Genomic DNA, 21,055 nt, shown 5'->3' with positions numbered 1-21,055 from the left:
ACTTTGCTGTTTGATCAAATGGTAAATCATGTAAATATACCATGTATGAGTGTCAAAGCAGTTTTGAAGAACTGAAAATTTTTGTTTAAGTTATAGGTCAAGCAGCAATTTCCCAGAACAACTCCTAATGAAAGCAAAGATTTTCTTCCTTTTAAGCACACATCAGACCAATCTAATTTACTAGAGAGAAAATTCACTTTAGTGCAGAAGGACAATCCAGACGTATACACTACTTATGCCCTTGTTAAGTGAAAATTGGGATAAGTGGTACTAAGTGGGTGCATAGATCTTAAGCTTGTCCTCTTCAATAGGGTGAATTTTACCCTTAATAAGAAGTATAAGTAGAGCATCAGTGTTGTCTAGATTCTTCTGAGGACCATTAACACACAGCTGAGTTTCACCATAAAGATGTAGTAGAAAATGTAAATTAATTGAGAGCTGTTTTATTAGTTATATACTTCTCACTTATTGCTTTTCACTTGTAAACTGTGGACTCTGTTACGACTTCTCCAAATTATGCTAAAAAAAGGTTTTGAATTCATTTCTATCAATCCTTCATGGGATTTCCTTATGCATTTCTATTCAGTTTCTGCTGTTTGTACTGCTGAAAATGTATCACATCACAAGGACATCCTGCAGATACTTAATTTAGTCTTCATGTGACTCGCTACATCTGTCCTTGAGAAGGTCTACTTCAACAGACTAGAATGCCGAGGAAGGCGAATGAAACTCAGATACACGTGTTTGATACAGGCCCTCAGAGCAACCCAGATCTTCACAGCTGCAGTTCCAGTAGCCTGGGAGGGACCGGTGAAGGCCACATTCAACCTGGGAAAGAGTCAAAATATGCCTGAGGTAGCACCAAGGGACAGCTCGGTTGGGTTGTTCAAGTTGCCCTTCCTTTAGACGGCACTAGCAGACATGTAGAAGGCCAGGTTCTCTGGTTTTTAAGGTACATTACCCGTAGTACTCAGGCTAGTGTAACTCTCTTGAGGTGAACTGGATTTAGAGACACAGCTCTGCAGTGGAGAACGCCGCCAGAAAATACGTAACATCAGCTACAGGTTGCCACACCTTCATCCTGGAAAGAAGAAATAAAAGGCCTTCCAAGATGATTTCAGAGCAATTCTGACAAACCTTGTCAAAGCTGCAGACTGACCCTGCTCCTCTCAACTTGGTGGCGTTTCTGGTTCCGAGAGGTGGTCCCTCATAACATTTCATGGCTACTCTCCACACCTTGGAGGGATGAGAAAGGAAAATAACTATCCTGAGCAATCTCTTCAAAGGATTTCATTAGATGTTCACAAGTAGATGGCTTGAATTGCTAATAGAGCCTGAAGATTCCCTTTTCCTGTTTTATTCTCTTTTTTTCCTAGCTTGACCCCAAATCAATCTTCTCTTTGGTTCAAAAAGCCTCATTGTCCCAGGGAAATGTAAATGACACCTTTGTGTGAGAGTTAGTAATTTTGGCTCATGGCCCTCATGTCATTTCGTTGCTTTGTACATCAAAAGAACGTCCCCTGACACAGACATTGGTTTACCTTAGCTGGAGTGACTCATCATTTTCCCACAATTAAGTTTTTGAGCTTTAATGCAAAGCAGACTTATCTGCTTTGACAGGACAGTACAGAATAAACAGAAAAGACTAAATTTGTATTGGCAGCTACCACTGCGCTGCAGTTATGAGTAATACAGCCTAACTAGAAAGGACACCAAGAAATCAAAATAGATTCTAGTTGCTGGAGAACCAGAAAAGAAGAAATAGCTGTTGATCCCCAGTAACTGACTGTTTAGTATTGGATCAAGACACTGGATGGGAACAGCAGCAATAAATGTTCCTGGTCTTTCTCCTCTGTCTATAGTCTTTTTATTTCTTTTTTTTTTTATTATTATTATTTTTTCTTTTACTTTCCTTTTTATGTCTTAAAAAAGGATATGCCCCTGTGTGTACTTTCTATGTGTGCTACATATACAAGAGGAAAAAAAAAAAAATCCTTACGATTTGGACCACCATTCAAACATGCCAATTCCCTCAAGCCTGTGCCCTGCCTCACTCAGACCAGCCCTGCCCACAGAGTCCAACCTGCCCAGCTCCCCAGCTCCCACCAACACAGCGGGATGCTCGGACGCTGCTGCTGTGTGACCCACATGCAGCTACACCGGCAGAGAAGCTACACACTCCAGTGAGTTCAGGAGGCCTCCTGGAAACCATCTATCCCTACACTGGTTTAAATGCAAATTTAATTTATTCTGGCTACATCCAGAAGACAATTAGATGGTGTCAAAGGTGCTTTTTGGCCATGGGCTAGGGGACATCTATCGCACCTGGAATTGCTAGCAGAGGTGTGGTAAGAGAAGGGAAGTGAATTTGTATCCAAAAAATTGGTTGAATCTTACCTTGGAGATACTTGGTTGTGGAAGGGAAATGATTCATGAACTCAGCATCCTCAAAAAAACGATCGCCAGTAACATTTTTCTAACTGAGAAAAGACATGGACGGAGTTCAGATGCGTTTAATTCCACCAAGCTGGTGGGCCCAGTGTTTCTGACTGGCTGGATGGCAGTCAACCAGTCAATCAGAAACACTGGGCATGAGGACATGGATGGAATTTTGGATTATGCTCATCGCATTGCTCCAAATTTACGTTCAATTACTACATCTGCACACACAGATCAATAAACAGTATGTACAAATGAACAGAACTCATTGGCACATGCTTAAGCAAATTAGGACATGATTAAATAGAGTTAAAAATTTGGATTCAAAACATTTGTACGCTTCTGTTGTGATATTTTATAATTGCTAATTGCAACAATATCTGTGCAGGGTATGTAATTCAACATGACAAGTGTTTTTAGCAGCAGGTAAATAAGATCAGTTATTGAAAGAGCAACACTATTGCCAACATTGAGAAAATTAGATAAAAATGCAAGGTCCGAAGAGCCTCATTCATATCAGATATAACACAAGCTGGAGTTAACACAGAAAATTGTTAACTTTACATGTCAATAAATAATTTAGATAGTTTATAAGAGAACAGAATGGCTTGGCATGGTTTTGAGTCTTCAGAGTCTGTAGTAATACCATACTGCTCCGCTCATATATTTATATTTTGGACTACTCACCTATTGTATTCTATGTTTAAATTGGAAAGCCTTGAACATTAATACACCAGACACAAACTTCTCACTTTAAAAGCTTACTACCCAGTGTATCAGGAAGCAGTACTGTGCTGTTGCGAAAAAGGTCCTGTGAAATCTGATTTCATCACTGGATTACGTCTAGGCTAACTTTTGGTCCTTAAGCAACACTTGGCATCCTTTCTTCAAAACTACTGCAAGCCCTCATCTTATGCTCTCCATCATACAAGAAAAGTGATGTCTGGAGAAAGCCCTAAGCAACTTCAGTTGGACTGTGGGAATGTGAGTTTTAACCTTTCTGTCTGCATGGGAAGCCTCAGGAAGTCGGTCTGATAGTTGTTGTGTGAACCAGAGAAGATATGCCAGTAATGTCCAGTGCCATCATTATGCAAAGAATAGTTCTCTAGGGAAAGACGAATGGATGTGGCTCTGTGCCAGCGTGTTTTCGGACTGCTGTAACGAGGTCTTCACTTTTAATTAATTTTTAAATACAAAGCATCAAGGACATGATATCCTTAATGAGAAGTACAGGACTATCTTGCAACATGAAATAATAGTTGCTGGATGTAATGCAAGAGCACCTCTGTGTGTATGTGTTTGATTGTAGTATAGCATAAAAGAATATAGATGTGACCAGGTCAGCACACGTCCTGCAGGAACCATGGTTTGGGTTTTGCTTCACAGATCACCGTAAAGCGATCGGGAAGTTTTAGGCTTTCATAGGTCACACATATTCTGGATCCAAGCCTACAACCACAATGACGAGCAATGCGGACTCTCATGTTAGACTGCGAGTTCTGCCTTTCTTTGTGGCAACTTTCCCATTAAAAGCAGGGATATAACAAAGCATAGGCGAAAAGGATTAATGTGATATCTCTCTCACCGAAGTTTTACATGATGCTGGGTACTTAAGACCTTGTATCCTTTAGCCCTCCAAGACAGCGACTGTGTCAGTTTGCTCCTCATAAATAAATCCCTGATAAACTGACCATCGCCTCAGAACAGAAGGAGTTTTTAACAGAGTATAGCCCTTTTGATCTGTTTGACCCCTGTCATGCTGAAACACCTGTATAATTTTGGCTGGAGTCTGGAAGGAGTGTTTCACAGCTCATAGCTCATGCGTTGCTTCCTAACCCCCTGCCCTGTTTACCAGAGGTACTTTTATCTGATTTTTTTTGGTGTGTTGACTCCCTACTTATTTCCTAGCAATCAGTCAATACATGAAACTCCCATATACATATATATGTACCTATGCAGTAAATATAGTCATACAGTAAACATTCATGCCCAAATACAGTCACATGCAGCATTCATAAATTAATGCCAGAGTCCCATGTCCTTCATACTTTTGTTTTCACTTTAAGATTCTTTCTTAATAAGGAATAATGAACATCAACACCCAGTTATTCAGTAAACCAAAGCATATAAGCAATTAAATTAAATTAAATTAAATTAGCACAGCCAAGCAAACAAAGCAGTAATCATTCAAGTCCTCTATTTAGGCTGCAGCCATAATGATAGATTGAAGAATAACAATACATTCCAGTAAAGACAATTAGTATTAATTTTTTTTTTTTTTTTTAAATCTTAACCACTAAGTAAATACTATTTTTTGTTACAAAGGATTCCTTTTAAATAGTCTTTCCCTCTCACTTCAAAATGTGGCAAATCCCAGGCAGAATTGGTCTTTTATAAGCTTCATGTTACTGGAGTATATTCAGCATTATCTTCTCCATACAGTTTTAGCTCATGTCCTCCTGGGAGTCTCCACCACTTTCCTTGAATGTACTAAAACAAGGACTAGCCAGTCCAGAACAGTAAAGCATGAAGACATTAGAGAATAGTCTTGGGTCAAGAATTATTATTGCTAGAGGCCTCCAAAATCTAGTTATGGGTTTCAGCAAACCCTGTGGGCTCTTATGATAATGCTTTTCTACAGTATTATTGTTATATGGCATTAAATCAGTCAGATTCATGAGCAACAAGAGGTCAATGTCTGATTGAAATTCATAAGGTCAAAAAGGAAACTAAAAATCAATTTATAAGATATGAAGATTTAGGTTCAAACTATATCCATGAGCAATAAAATTTCACATCCATAAATGTAAGAAATCAGTTATTAAACTTGAGGGGGGGAAGAAGACTTATTAAGTTTTACACACACATAAGGCAGCTAACACATAATTTTACCAGACATTACTGAAATCCTATGTGTAATGTAAGAGATGATGGGCTAAAATGCTAAATGGTTTAGCACTAAATTATTAAGTGATGTATCCCTAAGGTATTAAAAAGATAAGAAATGCAGAGCAGGTGTCTTTCCCACCAACTCTTGATCACTAGTTTAAGTGCATATTGATAACAAATGCACTTTAGAGGCAAAATAGTATTAGTAATATTTTTGCTGTATGAAAGCCTCATGTCAGAATGACTAAAAGCTTCTACCTGACAAAGAAGTGTTCGTATATATATATATGTATATAAAATCACGTTAAGTGTTAGCTCCCTGTAGAACAGAAACAAAACTCCAGTGTATTTGAGTTAGTTTGATACTTACACACAAGTAAATAAGGTAGGTGGAATAGCAACTATACCACACTGAGAATGAGAATTATAGCAAGCCCTCTTACCTGTTCTGAAATGAAGATGCATTTTTATTAAAATTACAGATTAATGGAGGTTCACGTAAGTCAAAATGTATAAAATTGTGGCACTGCAGACACCTATGGTTATTGTAAGTCTAGCCAGTGCATTTCATAAGAGCTCTTTTTTCCTTTGCTATTAATTTTCTAGTGGTCCCACCTTTGGATTGGCTCTTTTGCTTTAAAGCAGAAAGCAAGCCGAGTGGCGGCGATGCCCTCTGCAACGCTAACAGTCCCTCCTGTGCAAACGTTTGGGGTGGGATATTTGTACGCTTGCCAAGACAGTGGTGCTCAACTTTGGTATTTTGATCTCTTGCTATGTCCTGCCTCAAAAGCAAACTAAAAAAGCCCAACACCGAACAGCCCCCTGCTTCAAAGCCTGCTTCATTTTCCTGTTTCAAGCAACTCGCTTCTCTTGCCTCCCTCCGGGTTGGGTCTTCGCCTGTTGTTTCCACACGGAGACCTGGAGCCCAGGCGGGTTCAAGGGCAGGCGTGCGACGGGGCAGCCGGGCGCGGGGGCTGCCCTGCGCTCCCAGGCACAGCCCCGGGACCCCTCGCCTGCCTCCTGGAGAGGCTCTGGCTCTGCCCCAGCTCTGCCATATCCCTCTGCCCTTGGAGGAGGAGGCAGCATGAACAAGGCTGCTTACGAGGGAGGTGCAGTGGGAGCTGCTGACCTCGGGAGTACTGTGTACCTTCAGTGCTCCTGAAATCCCATGGGAATTTTTTTCAGTTGTTCTGTTCTCCTGTGATGACTTCTACCATCCTTATTCAAAAGGATTGGAATGTACTTTATCCAAACACTTCAGCAAAGATGCCTGCCTGAACTCTGACACTGAGGACTCCTTGGCAATCGCTTCCTAGCCTTCACCTGAACATTTATTTTACTCCAGCAAGTGTTCAGATTTCTTCTTGTTCATGTTCACTCACCTCCATACCAGCAGTGGGTAGGACTGCCTCCTCTTATTCTTACTTTGAAGATGGTTCAACTTGGCTTAGCTCCTTCTTCCTTATCTTTCTTTTGCTACCTGTTCTCCAGCTGCTCAAGTTTAGTCATCTGTCTGCTCAGGACTTTGGTCTTTTTTCCAGATATTAACTTTTGCATCTTCTCCATTCAGCGCAGAACTGCCTTTGTGCCATGGTGTTATCAAGGAACGCTTCTGGGCCTGGGTTGCTGAAGCCAAGGTATTCTCAGAGAACATCTTTCATTTAAGAACAGAAGTAGGATATTGCTTTGTAGCTCTCCATAAAAGCAAGGGTTTGGCAATGTGAACTGTGCACACTCTGAAGACTCAGAAGGCAAATAATCTTAGTTATAACGTCAATATTGTGTTCATAATAACGTTTGGGGTTAGGCCATGACATTTAGAGCTGGATATATAACAGCACCATTTGAGCTGCAGCTTTCATACACCTCCAGCCTCTTCTCCTTCAAGCCTTTCTCTTCAAAACATGCTTCTTCAATGAGACTGAAGAATCTGATCATGTTAATCTGGTTAACTCAGTTAAGCTGGTATCTAATTTTTCCTTAATAACACTTTTATTCTCTGCTGTTCGGCAAACCACTGGTGGGAGCTGCACAGGCTGAGGGACCGTCACGTACAGCTGAGTGGCTGTGGGATAACGATGGTGCACGGGGCTCGTGCAGACCTTTGGGTGGCCCTCACTGGTGTCCCAGCCCATCTCTGATGGGGGGCACCACCTTTCCCTGGCCAGGGCACCATCTGTATTTGTGTCCTAAAGCATCTTTAAAAGCGACACACTGCTGTGAGCGCCAGTATGATGATTTAAATGAGCTAAATAACAATATTTTAATGTCAAAAGAGTGGAAGACCAACAGAGATGTAAGACATTACAAACTAAAGGGCACAGTAGTTTGGTGATTTTTAATGGTAAAAAAACATTATGTGAAAAATTTATGCCTTATCTAAGTGAAAAGAAGCAGGTTATACTCCTTGGATTGAAGCAGGTTGAATTTCACAGCAAAATCTTTCTAAGATGGCCATTTCGTCAGAGACTATGAAAGTTTCCAACAAAATTAAGTCTTTGCTTTCATTTCAGTGGATTTTGAAGTAGAACCAGATATAGGTCCCAAACAAATTCAGAAAACCTCTTTCTGAGTTTGCTATTTCTTATGTTTCTTGAATGTTTATGTAGTGGTCCCATTCCAAGTATAACGTTAGCCAAAGCAAAACAGAATTTGAAGAGAAGCTTTAGAATAGGGGGAATTAAAAATAGAAATTAACTGGATTGCCCCCCCCCCCCCCCCCCCCGGTAATATTTTGTTTTTCATTAGCCTTTTCAAGTTGGAGAGAAGCATTTAGATTTCCAAGCTTTGCTCTCTGGCTGGGAATGCTAATAATTACTTCTGAAAGATAAAAATGTGAAACCCTTGGATAATAACATGGCTGTAGGGATTTAATGAATTCCTGTGGGACTACCCAAATTGCAAGAGCAGCCAGCATTACGTCACTTGATGGTGATACAAGATGTGTTTGGAATAATCATGTAAAATTAAGGCAAGTGATAATTTTAGTGGTTTCCCCTTTACTTTTCTGTACATGAGCAAATTGCCATTGCTTAGGATTTGTTAATGTAATAAGAAACCAAAAAAAATCAGGTTTTACAATGAAAAAGAACATTCTTATGCTTGTTTACAGTGATTCTTTAGCAAAATTACCTAACAATGTTATGACTGTTATATTAGCAATATTTTAGTATAGTAAAGTTTAAATTATCTTACAAAAATTATAAATCATTATGTAAAATCATACATTCTGTGGCTAGCAGGATACCTAAAAACTACTGTAAAAATGAAATAAGGATCTATTAATGCAATAAACCTACTTAATAAAAGTTGCTTTCATATTCAAAACCAAAATATTAAAGCATGCTCCATATCTGAAAGTCAAAAGTGAAAGAATAAATTAACTAAGGTTAAGAACCTTGTAGCAGCTGACTAACAAAGCTCTAGGGCATTATAAAATTTCATGCTCTTGTAATAAAAAGGATAAAGAATTGGCTAGAAGACCACTAAAAGTTAAAATAAATGAACATAAAGTAGATGAAAAAGCTTGACACAACTGAGACCACAAATGTGTAAAGAGCAAAGACACAGTTTTAAGCCATTAGAGGACTGAATTAAATGCAAAATGAATCCTAGTAGTAAATTAATAGAAAATTACAAAGGTAAATGAGCTCTGTTTCACAGTTACAGAAAACTTTTAATATCATTTTTATATCTTTTTTTTTTCCTGGTACTTGAAAACATACAAGTGTGATGAGTTAAATTCTGGCACATGCCCAAACCACAAATAATTCTTAATATTTCTGCCTATAGAAAAGTCACATTTTATAGGACAGACAAGAGCATGATCACACAAAACATTTTCCACTAAGATAAGGCGGGAACAATTTACCATTTAAATCTTTATGAAAAAATTGTTTTATATAGTGTATTAAAGAAAAGTTTTACCTCTAAGCTCAGTCCCACCCTTATTTATGTAAAAGTTCAAAAATCATTATGAAGCAAGATCAAAATTTTTAGACTTGTTTTGTTATTATTTCTTAATCAGTGGTTAAGATGGAGAAGGGAAGATGTTAAGAAAAGGTGGAGGAAGTGCAAGATGCTGAAGAGCATATCATAACCTAAAGCAAAGAAACAATGTTTTCCTCACAAAGTGCAGGGCAGCCAAACCCTGTAACGTTTGCAAGATCAAATATAGCCCAAGCATGGAAACAAACACACCTCTGGTATTGATACGTTCTGTGCTCGCCAGCAAAACAAGTGTTTGCCTCTTTGGCCACTTTTGTATTTGGAAAACTTGCCCGTGATGTGAAAACTGGCAGACATTTGCCTAGTGTCTGCGCTGCAGGTGGTTATGAATCCAGCCTGACTCCCAAGAAAAAAAAAAAAAAAAAAAAAAAAAAAAAAAGGCAAAGAGGGGTAATTTAAAAAAGGAAAGTACATTCTGACCTCAAAGCATCAGTGCTTTGAACCCCCAAAAGCCCAAAGATGGTTTCATAGGTGAGGCTGGATCCCTTTGATCTGGTTACAGTGCCCAGAAATCTTCCCACTCTTTATTCCGGGGGGGTATCACCTTTGGAAGGCAAGGTCCTATGCTGGGACAGGTTCTGGTGTGATCTTTGCAATCCAGTGTGCTAAGAGTGCAATTAAACACTGCAGGCGTAATCCATCTGTCTGCAAATGTCTATTAAAAGTCTTTCTGTGTAAACTGAGCCTCACTTTGTGTTTTGAAGAGTTCCACGTGACATAGGACCAGATTACCTCATCATACCAAGCGATACTCATGTTTATTGCCTTAATAATATGTTCTTCACCGTGGTCCTTGAAATAAACTGCAAGTGTTTTTCTAAAATTGTGAACGTGCTACTTTATTCTGACACCATGAGTGACTGGAAATAAAAGATTTATGTCCAGTGTATGTCTGTCTCTATGGGTATAACTTAAGAGGGCTTTTAGGGCTCTCAGTAAAACTTCTGATCGCTGGTTTCAGCTGTTTTAAGGAACCATCTTACTCTAGTTCTTATTTTCTGGATTTTTGCTTTGGCCTTCAGTGCTCTTTGTGGGTATTTTACACCCACAGACTGCTCCACAGTAAGAATGTTGGTGTTCAAGTCTTGGCACAACTCCAAGTTTCACCTCATTGTCATCTCCATAATAAGCTTTTTTATTTTTTTTTTCTGGAGTAAACCGCTAAAACCTCTAACGAGCAAAGTTGAAGCTGTCACAGTAAGGATGTGTGGTTTGCAGGAGGCAAGGGCAGGAGTAGATTAGGAGGTCTGGTCCTGTGGCACATTGCTCGGTGTGCTTTAGCTGAAGGTAGCCGTTATTTAATCACTGATTTACCTGTAGGGTTGACAGCATGACAGTAAGACCCTCCTCAGTTTGCTTCATTACTTTTCTCCTTTGTAGAGCTGTAAAATAGCTTTCTTGAGTGTATGAGGAGGCACGTCCTAGTGGGAAGGCTGGTTCAGCCGTGTCTGTGGATGGCTTGCTGGACACCACGAGGAATGGCAACAGGGTGGCATTGAGCTTTAAAACATAGCGATGCACTCCTGGGCGAGGATTCCCTCAGGGATCTACCAGTACAGGTCAAGAGTATGAATTCTTGTAGCCACCAGATTTAAAATGATGCAAACTGAGTGGGTTTTGTAACAGCTACACAAATATAGGAGAGAGCATCAAATTGCTCTGCCAATTTTAGCCAGATTGAGAACTGCAGCAACTTTTGGGTGGAAAACTTTGAAGCCTGCTAAGTTCAAAAGGAGTAAATTAAACTCTCTTGAAATTAAAAAGCTAGTGGAAAAAGCCGAAGTTCAACAACGTTGGTGATAATGGACCCCTACACAGGCTTTCGAATTTTTGCGAGAGTACCATCACATCTCTTCATTAACAAACTGTCCTGTTCCTTTTTCTAGACCAGAGCTAGCACATCAATCTGACCACTTCTAATGAGATATAGGATAATACTGCATGGACCAGACTTGCTTGTCAGCCACTGCCTGATGGGTTTAAAGTAAGACACGATCCTTCATTAATTAACCTTCACTTTCTATGTAGATTCACTCATTGAGATGCAGGTAATTAAACCAAGGTCATTTCAAGGACTGACAGAGGAAAAACAGCAATGCAGAGGTGGTGTGGTTGTTTTGATAGAGGGCTTTCACCACAATTGTTTCAGTGTAATAGTTACACATGCAAAGGTGGCCTTTCTGGAAAAAAAGAAAGCCACCCTCTTTTTTAATGTGTCACCCCAAGGCTAAGTAGGTTTCAGACCTATCTTTATAGACTTCGCATGGCTTTCAGGATAGATTAGGAAAAGATATCAGTAAACTCAAGAAAATTCAAGCTAAAAAATTAATAATATATGGAACAAAGGCAGGCATGAACTTATTGGGAGGGCTTGGCAGTGACTGAAATATCCCTGCAGAAAAGACTCTCCATCTTGCATTTTTAAAGTAATATTCACCAATTTAAAAAGAACTACTTCCGATAGAAAACTTTACGTAGAAATTGCGAGTATAATTTGCCTTGGTATTCAGATTCATTTCACTGACTTTTAACCCTCACAAATGCAGTGATGTAAACCTGCGGAGAGCGCTGCAATGCAGGCAGCTCTTCGCTCATTCACAGGTATAAGACTCCAATTATGAAACCGCTGTAGCTTGGGGATATAACAGTATTTTTTGCAGCTCCTCCAAATTAGCTGTTAGACCAGTCCAAGACACGTGAAGTTCTAAACTTTGATCACTGTTGAGAGCAAAGTGAATATATTGAACCTGCAAATAGCCTTTAGCTCTTTCCAAGTGGCTCCCTTATAATTTGAGTGCTAGATTAAAGTTGTATGTTACAGATTTTAATAACTGTCTTCCATTTGGTTTGCTGAGTACCACTTGCTGGGGATTATATGACCTACTCACCAGCATGTCCCATTATGAGCACTTAACCTTGAAAGTTGTAAAGACAGAACATTTAATCTGTTAAACACAGTCAGAATCAGAAGGTTATATAATTACAGGTAATTTGGCTTAGCGCTTCTAACACTTTCCAATTATTAAAATAAATTTTACTGAAAATTTTCTTCTCATGGCATGGAAAAGAAATGATAAATACTGAAAAAAATGTGTATTGCAGAGCACAAATATTTGTTGAAATATATATATAAATTAATTTCAATTAAGGCCTTCAGTAGTCATCACCTTTACAAGCACGGATATGCAAAGAACAAAATTTAATGTTAACAGTTATGCAGGAATACTAGGAGTAGGTAAGAATTAATTTGAAACTCTTTTCCCACAAATATTCCGATAGGTATACATTGTAGTAGAGTTAGTCACACAGACATTTATCCACACAGCTATCACGGCTTGTATTTTGATATTTGAAGTGCAGAACAAATATAAAAAAGCCACGAGCATGCAGAGATTCACTATCTCCGTATGGAAATTCTACAGCTAGGCAAACAGCAAAATCTTTTCATTATGAAATTAAAAATCAATAAAATTAAAAGCTTATAAAAAGTAGGAAATCATTCACTACAGAAGAAAAGGTCAGATAACACATAACAGATAATAATCATGATACCTAAAGCTGTGCTAGAAAGCATTCCGGTTTTATGGTGATGAGGGAAATACACAATTCTACATAGATTACAGAAGATTTATTCATTCTATTTTTAAGATAACTGATGTTTAAATAAAGAGATTTTTTTCTGTGCCGTTTTATCATCCACAGGTGTATCTGTACCTTGAAAACCACTGCCTTGAGTAAGTAAAGGGTTCAGGTGTAATGATATTGTAAATGACTCTAGAATCAGATTTAAGGGATAATCAATCCTCGTAACTTGGTGGTTTATAATCTACAAATACTAGAGAAAAGTTTCACGTAACACTTTTAAAATGGAGGTAGAGAGTGAGATCCCAAACTCTCAGTGTCTGCTAATCTCAGCCTAAATGTTCATTTTCCATAAGGAGCCAACGACTTGCACTGAAAATGATGCAAGCACCCTGTGGCTGGAGTAATGTGTACCGCTCTGGAACACACTTGACACACAACATCAGATGACGCCACAGGGATTTCCATTTTAGTCCTCCAAACCAAACCCTTACCTTGGAAATGGTTTTGTAAGAAAAACACACGCAGTTGCATTTCAGATGCGCACACAGTTACCGGCATTCCAGCACGTGATGGGCACCGGCTCACTTACCTTTACTGGTATGCACACGAGTGGTACATGGTTGTGAAATAGTCATGTTCTAATTACATCTGCGTTTGGCATGCACGTTTCATGTGAATTACAAGGACTGTAAAAATGAGCAATTAGAACTGCATTTCATTTGGAAATCTGAATTTTCAGCACCACCACCATTTTTCCCAGGAAGGCAACACTGTCAAAATGTTTTGTTTATGCAAAGCTCTAAAAGAAAAAAAAAAAAAAAAAAGCCAATCAAACTAAAAATATTAAGTCAGCTGAACCTGAATGGAGCTCCAATTACACCCATTTTTTTAAGCTTTTGTGAAAGTGTTTGAGCTTAATTAGGTTAAGCTATTTCAAAGCATGCCCAGTTGTAATTTGTTTATGATACAGAGTTGCTCTTTGATCATGAATGTTCATTTTTATAGAAACCCTGTTATCAGTCTCAGGATAAGAAATTAAATGAACAGTGTTTGCGGTAAGAAAATTTCAGAAAGTTTAAGAAGCTCAGAAAATAGCTGACTTTTATTAATAAAAGACATGACTTAATTTAGCACGTGATGGTAGTAGGGTGAACAAGTTATTTTTAGGGTAAGAAGGGGAAACTAAGGTGTGTTGTTCACTTATGCATTCTACCTAAGATACGGTAGCCATTAGAGTATCTTTAATAACCTGATATCTAGTTTGAATTTGAACTTCACTGCTTCTTGGGTAAAGCACCTCTAATACCTGCTCATAATTGCTATCCTTTGAAATCTTTCCATTCATTCTCATAGAAAAAGGAAACAAAGCACTCTCCATCCTTGAAGTTGCTGTTTGATTCTGCTATTTTAAAGAGATTTTACCAGGAAAGTGAAAAAGGTACAATGTAGTGTAAGTGTCACTAAGAAAATACTCTGGCTCTTCATTTTTAAAGAACAAACCTTAGCTGTTGTTGGAATTGGGTAATAAGAACATACTCAGACCATCTTTATTTAAAAACATGAATTTAGGTTAGGGGCTGTAGGCTGGCTTTTTCAGGTTTTTTTTTTTTTGTTTTGGTTTAGGTTTTTTTTTTAAATCTTTTACATGGTGAGATGGGTGCATTAGCTGCACAGTTTTCTAGCTGAAGATCATTCAAAATACATGAATACATCTTGGCCTTTGGGAAGGGCTGTATTCACAGAGCATTTAAATGAGTTTTTTCAGATATTGCATAAAGATATTTTTGCACTCATAGGGGAATAATGTGGATCTGTCTAAGGTTCCCTGTACCAGCAAAGCTATCTCTCCCTGGAACATGCTACAGAATGGATAAGAGCTTCATATGCAAAAATTGAGAGTTTTAAGACCATAGTTTAAAACTGTGTCCAGCTTTTCTTTTTTTCTTTTTTTTTTTTTTTTTAAACATAGCTGATAATGTGAGTTGCCTATATGCATCCTTGCACATCCAAGGATGCCATGATTGGTCATCTTTGTGTGATCTCATCTGATTTATGCACATATTAGTCACTGATGCAAATTAGACATGCAATATTTGTACACTTTTTAAAATGTAGGTCTTAATGACTCACCTTCCAAAACAAAACTAATGATGTTGAAGAGCAATATGCAAATATTTGCTCTTTGACAATGACATCTTCAAGAAGCAGCCAAGAATCCTGTATCATTTATAAGGCCAATCAACTTACTCATAGTAAACAACTAAGTCAATGAGTTCAGTCTCTTCTCTTATTCACAATTAACTTTTAACTACTTTCACATTTTTCAAATGTATTCAATATCCAACATTTGCTTTGAGTTATCGCCAGATTTATGAAGGTATTTTGTCAACAGGAGCTGGACACGTACGCTGCTCGTCAGGCACTTTTTCAAAACTTATTAAGTACTTCCTAAGTTTTGTTTGTATCTGTCCCTAAGATTTGGTCTTTATGGTGGACAGAGACTCCTTTTCTTAGTGGCCTCTGCAGTTTGGGATACTGAGATGGGTTACTTAGACTGAGTGGACCCAAATCAGCTGGTATTATTTTTGCTCCAATTAGACTGCATTTAGTTACTATATCCATATTTAAAACCTACTTTCCATAAATGTTATGCAACATTCCCTTAAAAATTGCTGTTTCAGTTAACATTTCTGCCCATAAATCAGTCACTGGAATATTCAGAGAAAGCAAATATGAAAGGGGTGCGAACACAGCTGAAGGCTATTCAATGTTTTATTCAAGGGAGTTTTCATGGAAAATATTTTGAGGTATTTGCTTAGTTCTAATCATTACCATGGGACGCCCTGGAAATCCAATAGTAACAGAAGTGCCAAAACTTGAAAGCAATTAAGTATGTTTGAAGAAAGAAATTTTCATTTCATGTTCGCGTTGAAATTTTGGTGCAGGAAGGAGGCAGCCCAGCTGAGCCAAATTCCGCAATTCTCCCAGCCTTCAGCAGTTTGGAAGGCCGTGGATCTAACCTCAGCTCTGTGAGACCTTCTGTAACTACAGGGAGCTTTTGTTTTCTGCCAATATTTTTGCCAGGAACTTGGCTATTGCTGAACTCCAAGCGGAGGCAGGCTGTTTACATTTCCTGTGAAATACTGCAGGCAACAAACATGTGTTGGGATAGAGGTCCAGGCGGCAAAGCACCACGTTTTAGTTTTGTCTGCATCCAGGAGAGCAGTATAATGGAGCAACATCTGAGCTGCTGCTGAAGGAGCTCAAGTACCAAGAAAAAAATAGCCAATAAATTTGTCACGGACAAATTAGCCCAAGCAGTGTCCCCTCCAATAGAGGTCAGGCACCTTTAGGAGATACAGGTTTTGCAAGCTGCTGGTGACCTAAAAGGTACTGAACCTATGAAGCCCTTATTTTCCATTTTAATGGGAGTCGAGGAAGCCGATCAGATCACAGATGCACTCAATAATGTGATGAATGGCACCTTCAACAGACTACTAAAAACTTTCCATGGTGCTAAGGCTTCACCGCGCCTTCTTTGATTGTATATTAGCAGCCAGAGATGCTGCATGCACTGAAATGTGAGACGGATTTTCATGCTTGTAAGAGTTCAGCATCAAGCTATAGCTGAGCATTAGCACTTCTCTTACTTTACATTCAAAGGGTTCTTTGTCTGGGCTGCATATTCAGAGATAACAACAATGAGAATTCATGGAAATTCAGTGCCCTCATCCTCTCCTCTGATAAAGCACAAGATAATAAAGACATTGCATCTGAAACATATTTGGTTGAATTTTGGAAGACCAAAATATGAAGGCATTTCATAAATTAGGATGGATGGATGAACTCTTGTAGCATAAAAGAATGCCAAAGAACCATACAGGTTTTTTTTTCCCCCTTCAGGATTCAGCACTTAGCAGCTATTCAATTACTGTTTCAAGATAAAGCACGAATGCAACAGCTACTTTACACTATACTTCATATTTTACTTTCTCATGAATATAGAATTGTATTGCTGATCACACAAGCATCACACATCTAAGTCCTAATATCCACAGCCTCAAAAAAACCCCTGATGCCACAGAAAAGGATTCTTTTTTATCGCTTTTCAATTGTCTGAATACTCAGAGAACTGTAGAATCTCCCAGCTGCTGAGGCTTTCATTTAAAAAAAACAGGAGGCAATTATACGCTATACATTTTGGGAGCTCATTTATGGGGTACAAGAAGATCTTGGCAGATTTTGTTAAATATGATCAGCTAAATCATGCAAGCCTGACTGAAAACCACGGATCCATGTATTGTTAGAGCCAATCAACACAGTAGACAAGCAACATTTGTTAACTGTTCTGGTACCTTCCTTTAGCTTTGTAAGTCATGATTTATACTCATAACGTTCTTTGCAAATACAAACTCCAGTATTTGTTTCGTATTTTATTCATGTTCTAGCATGCTTTGTTTGTGGGGGATTGGTTGGCTGTAGCCACAGGTATTGAATTAGAAAAAAGTCCCAACTGCTGGGAGTGCTCAGAGTCCCAGGATATAATCAGTGACGAAACCCTCAGTGTTTGTCAAGCGCCTATCACCCTTCATCGTAGCTTGTCTCCTAACACAGCCAAAATGTCCATGAGTATTAATCATGGTTGCTCAGTGGTGTCTGACAAAGCAGAAAACCATCCTACAAACCCAGCAAAACGATTACTGGCACCTTCGTTAGCAGCTGGATTGGAATGGTTTCTGGAGACTAAAAAGACCGGCTTACTCGGAGGTGGCTGCTCCAGGCGAGGAGGCTAAGGGACAGCATCAGTGGGGGAAGGGTTCTGCAAGGAGTGCTTGGACATCGCTGCCTGCACTGTGGCTGTTTTAAAGCTCAGTTACTTTAATAACCCTCCTGTTTCTGTGCGGCAGTGGTTTCAACAGAGTTTGAACACCTGGACTTGGACATGATGTGGAAAACACACCATTGTTTCCTTTAGGAATGGGACCTTCACCAGTCGATAAAGCACTGTAATGGGGGTCTTCATAAGGCATGCCATCCAGGCTCTATCCAGGTTATTATTTAAAAAAATAACAATTGGATAACAAAGGATAACTGTCTCACATAAATAACAAACAGTAACATAGAACACAATACACAACCAGAAAATATGAAATCAATAGAAAAACTACATGATATTTCTCAATATACATTGTTTGGTCCCAATTCTGCCATCAGTTGCAGGGTACAATGACTTTACACATTGTAATTGAGGACATAATTGAACCAATTTTCTATAATCTTCTATACATTTCCAAAACAAATCCTGAGCTACCCAGAAATGCATTCACATTAAATGTCTCTAGGCTCCACTTTTGTCATAGATCTTTTCATTCCACTGTTTAGTTTATAAAGGTGGTGTTAGGAAATATTAGAAATGTTAACATTTTAATGTAATGAGATATATGCAACTTTTTCTTTCTTGCACTATCAACTTTCTTGAAGTTATGAAAACCCAAAATTTTGTAATAAGCAAGCAAACCCCCACCCCAAATAAATGAAAAGAAAATTAAAAGAGATCCAGCTATTCAAAATACTAGGTGCTGAACTTCCAAGCTCCTGGACAAGCTTTGATACTTTTTGAGGTATGAGATTAGGAGCAAATCTCCTACACGTTGGTCCAGGGAAGAAGGAAAGCATCTCTGTCTCTCTCATTGTAAATACTCATTTTAGATATTTAGATGCTGAAGTCAACAAGGTGCTTCAGCACATGCCTGAATCATGGCCCAGTCAACTCACTCAGTGACATAAAATAATGTTTGATAATTTGTACAATGCCTGAAAGATAGCTAGTGATTTGTTATCCGTAAATCCAATGAACTTTTGACATATCCTGTTGCCTGGGTGAGGCAAGACATCCATTCAGTTACTAATGGGGGAAAGTTGAGGCACAGTGTGATTTGTTTTACTGATGTAAATGTCGCACACAGCTATATTTTGTGAATGGATGATAGATCTAATGAAAGCATTATCCTTTAGCCACAATGCTGAAGTATAATGAAAGGAAACATTTTGAGGTGTTTAGGTATTCAAAAATGCAGGTAAGGGCTAATAAAAATCCTTTCAAGCAACTGCTGGTACAGTTAGACACTAATATCTTAAAAATCTGGTTGGTCAACTAATTCTCTGTGAAGATGGCAGAAACTGATCCTTTCTTCCTCCAGCACTAAATAAAGTAGTATATTCTGAGAATGCTGAATCATGCAAGACACAAGTAAGCAAAACTCTGGAAATTTTTTTAAAATACTTTTTTTTTTTTTTTTTTTTCTGTGGGGAAAATTAAAATTGTAGAATTCTAACTTAAAGTGGAAATCTGGCAACTTTAGTGAGACATTAATTGGGAAAGTTAGGTCAGCCTGGGATTTTGGATAAGGGAGGAATGAGTAACGCCGCCTCTGAGTAGCTAATGCCCTTGTGACTGTGGGATGTTAATAGAGCAAACAGCCTTATATATCTTATTTAATCAAAGAATATATAACTTCATCAGAGTTGGCTTCAACTTTCAAGTAGAAATAAACCACTTCTATTACTGGAAATTATTAGATACTCATATTACAGCAAGACATACACGTTTTTTGCCTTTCTGGATTCACAGCTGAAGAAACAGAACAAAAGGAAGAAAAAATGTAAAAGAGAGAAGCAGCAGAAAACCCCAAAACCTTGTAAGATTTGTAGGCAAATCCATTTTTTACTTTTACTAAAAGGCAAGTGTAATCTCAATTTGGCAACTCTTTTCCCTAGGGCAGGCTGTAACCGAGAGGAAACGCTGGAGTCACAAGCTCTGAAGTCATCCAGGGGCTTGAAAAACACTGAGTGATGCAATACCTTGGCCACTGCAGCACACGGTGTTGGCTGGAGGGCTGGGCACCCACGGCGTATACGTGAGATAACGTGATTCAGAGACTCACCGAGACCCCGTGTGGCACAGGCTCGTAAAAGGGAGCTGGGAGTGGGCACACGTCGACACTTCTGGCTGTAAGGCAACTTCAATTTTCTACCCAGTCGCTGGTATTCAGGAAAAATAACAGCAGCCTAGGCCAAGCCTGAATATAGCTCATACGCTACATACACTCGAATGTAGCCAATATACTAATGCAAACCCAAACCGGTGCACATCTAAGCTGCCTGGAAGAAAATAGAAAGCACCTGTGTCTACCAAAAGGGCACTAACATTAACTATCATCGTGGCTGTACTGAGGATACATAACCTAAATCATCTCAAAGAGGAACATTACCTAATGAAGGGGTGGGAATTGCTCCCCTTTGATCTGGTTTCAAGCAAACCTTCTGATAACCGTGAGGGCTGTCTGCATGCCTGCTGTGCGGCCCTCAGCCCCTCCCCAGGGAGCTCTTTCTGATGTACCTTGCAAAGAGATGTTTACAAGACATCTGAACTGAAGGGCATCACATTCCACTTCCCAAGTATGTGAACCTGTGGTCCCACAGCCAAGGAGACCCATCACCATCAATATTTAGAGCCTCATCCCCTGCACCCAGCTATCTGACTAAGAGACTTATAAACAGCAAACATTTTCAGCGGTTCAAGAGAAGATACCTGGATGGTCTAAAGTCCGGCTTCTATCTTGACTCCAGAACTGGCATCGTTGAAATGATCTTGAGATGACCCCAGTTGCCGAAAATCAAACAGGATTTGTAAAATGCTTTAGGATCATTCTAGAGGAAAGGTGCTGTAGAAATATAAAGTATTATTATTATTACTATAATAAGACAAGCTCCCCACGTCCCTTGGCGATAATGCAGCTCACTGGTAGGGATAAACTATGGAGCCAACGTGAACCAGATTATTGCCTCATAAAATGGGACACCTGCCCTATTATCCCTTAAATAATAAGTACATAAAACAAATTTGACTGTAATAATAAAACATAATGGTGAAATATTTATGGGTAATTTTTCAATGCAGCATGCAAGGATTAAGCCATGCAATTTCTGTTGGCTGTTACAAGAGTTGCGCTGTTAAATCCTCCCCATGAGGTCCAACGGAAAGCAACCTGTAATGTGCCTGTAAGTCTGCAAAGTGTACGGCAAAATTAGATGGAGATTTAAAAATATCATGAACAATCACAGATTCCATCCT

General features: G+C 38.9%; 1 long non-coding RNA gene across 1 annotated transcript; it reads right to left on the bottom strand.

Moving 5' to 3' along the window:
• Positions 1-1,137: 1,137 nt before the first annotated feature.
• LOC121095012 lies at positions 1,138-20,639 on the bottom strand. The gene is made up of 3 exons (XR_005829979.1): positions 20,513-20,639; positions 2,398-2,480; positions 1,138-1,236 (listed from the first exon to the last, which is right to left on the bottom strand). It is a non-coding gene; the product is annotated as an uncharacterized LOC121095012 (long non-coding RNA).
• Between the last annotated feature and the right edge of the window lie 416 nt (positions 20,640-21,055).

Source organism: Falco naumanni, chromosome 10, assembly GCF_017639655.2.
Source record: "Falco naumanni isolate bFalNau1 chromosome 10, bFalNau1.pat, whole genome shotgun sequence".
Classification (NCBI taxonomy): Eukaryota; Metazoa; Chordata; class Aves; order Falconiformes; family Falconidae; genus Falco; species Falco naumanni.
The sequence above is the reverse complement of the archived record's forward strand: the minus strand, read 5'-3'. Positions and strand labels throughout refer to the sequence as shown.